We start from the raw sequence: 2667 nt of genomic DNA on the forward strand, positions 1-2667 counted from the left end.
CACCTGAAAAAAAAATGTTGAGCCATATTAGTACTGCTTCCTTCTTGCTGCTAAAGTTGAGAGTGCAACAAACTAACCCTTTGTTTCTTTGCTAAAGTTTTGATACTATGATCCAAGATAGATGCAGTTGTTGATACAAAAGTGCTCAGCTAATGTTAGCTTAATGAATTCTACAGTTGCGGTGCTTCAGGCATTGAAGAAGAATTGGGAGAATGTGCTGCAAAACTGGACAGGACCAACCGATCCCTGTACCTCCTGGGATGGAATTTTTTGTTCTAATGGGAGGGTGACCGAAGTGTGAGTTCTTGAATAACTATAACCTTATTGTAGTAAAAAAACTGCACAACACTCTGAAATTTCATGTTTGCAGGAAATTACCAAGCAGGAATCTGCATGGTACATTAAGCAACGCCATAGACCAACTCACTGCCTTGACATATCTGTGAGAACTTTACTCCTTCGTTGAAAAAACAAATGTAGCGAACAACGAAACTTCAGTATTTTGTAACAAAATAACAGAGATGCTAAAAAATAGTGAACACAAGCAGGGAAAAAATATATGTTAACCTAATGATACAAAATACATGCAGGGATCTGTCTAACAACCCAAATCTTGGAGGGCCACTCACTCCAAACATAGGAAATCTGAAGCAGCTCACAACTCTGTAAGAAATGACAAAAAAAAAAAAAAAAAACGAGAAGAAAAAGCTGATGTATCTTGTTTTTTTCTCAGGAATCTGCAAGGATGTAGCTTCACTGGTAATATTCCAAAAGAGATAGGAAACCTAAGCCAGCTCACCTTCCTGTAAGAATTCCCTCCAGCTTGGATGGAAATCCTCAACGGACATTTTTTATTCTGTACATAATGCAAATTCAATACCAACTAATTGTTCTCATGCAGGGATTTAAACTCAAATAATTTCACTGGTGGAATTCCACCAACACTCGGTCATCTATCAAATCTTTTCTTATTGGACTTGACAGCAAATCAGCTGTCAGGACAAATCCCGGTTTCAACTAGTTCGACTCCAGGGTTGGATCAACTTGTTGGCACAAAGCATTTGTAAGTTCTCAAATGTTGTACCACCTCTAGAATGAAAAGAATAATGAAAAATTGATGCTTAAATGTTCTAATTACCATTTGCTTGCTTCACCCATCCAATCAATAGTCACTTTGGTGGAAACCAGTTGATAGGCCCAATAAGCGAAGACCTTTTCAATGCCAACATGACCCTTATACATGTGTAAGCTGTGTTCTTCGTTTGTGGTAGCTAATTTCCTCTACCCATGTGCATCAACTCACTTTTTCTGTAATCATTATCACTTTATCAGTTATTTTCAGAACAACAAATTTACTGGGCCAATCCCAGAATCTCTCGGGCTTGTCCAAACACTTGAAAACATGTAAGTACCAGTCAAAACGATTTCCCATCAGTCTTGCACACCCTTCAGTTTTGCAATTCTTTTTGCTTGCCAGCCTACTAGATGAGAATCAGTTCAGTGGCCCAGTTCCTAAAAGTATTGGCAACCTACGTAACCTGACAGGACTGTAAGTAACTAATTACAAGAAAGTGGAAACACCAACGAACATATTGTTGCGCTTCAAACTAAACCACAAGTATTTGTTTGTGCAGGAACTTATCAAGCAACCTACTGAGCAGCATGGTGCCAGATCTCAGTAATGCAACTCAGCTAACTTATGTGTAAGACAAATATATCAAGGTTCAGGTTGATGATTCTTTTCTGGTGTTAAGGATTTCTATTTCTTTGTCTGAGCAGAGACCTAAGCAACAATGGCTTCACAAGCTCACCAGCACCAGGATGGTTCTCAACGTTGACATCCCTGAATACCTTGTAAGTTTCCAAGGATTATTTGAATACGAAATGGATTTAGTAACCTAAAAAACAATATAAGCAATGTTTGTGCTATTAATGGATATACAGATTCATGGATAATAATGGTCTGACTGGGACAATCCCTAGTGCTCTGTTCAGTTTTCTGCAACTGCAGCAAGTGTAATTCTTCATGTCTCATGCAACAGTTTTTTGATATGATAACTACAGAAGTTTCATCTGAATGGATAAATTGATGCCTCTTTCATTGCAACCTATAATGCAGCTCACTAGTTAACAATGCATTCAACGGGACATTTGATATGAAAAGCAACATCAGCCCGCTACTGCGCGTGGTTAATTTTTGACAAACAATCAAATCACCGATGCTAGTGTAGATCAAGGATACAACATCAGCCTCATGTACACATATCTCACTTTCCCTCCCCCCCCCCCCCCCCCCCCCACCCCCTCTCTCTCTGTGTTGACTAAACATTTGAGCTGTTGAGCAGCCAAGTTGTATGCAACCTTAACCATCTCAGCTTTTGTTGTTGTTCAGATTGACAGGTAATCCTATATGCTTACACAACCACAACACTAGTTTCTGCAAAGATAAGCAAGAGCAGCAAGTGCCATGCAACCAGCCAGCAAATCCTGTGACTTCACAAAACAGCGCATGCACCACCTCCTTCCATGGTGCGATGGCATTCATTGGTCTTGTCCTGTACTCCCTGTTTTAGCATGTTCTGTGGATCGAACATTTGGGTGTGTTTTGGATAGTAGTATTAGTAACTCTAGTAATAATGCTCCTCCTGTAAATCTGGAAACCCTAGC

Source organism: Miscanthus floridulus, chromosome 6, assembly GCF_019320115.1.
Source record: "Miscanthus floridulus cultivar M001 chromosome 6, ASM1932011v1, whole genome shotgun sequence".
Lineage (NCBI taxonomy): Eukaryota > Viridiplantae > Streptophyta > Magnoliopsida > Poales > Poaceae > Miscanthus > Miscanthus floridulus.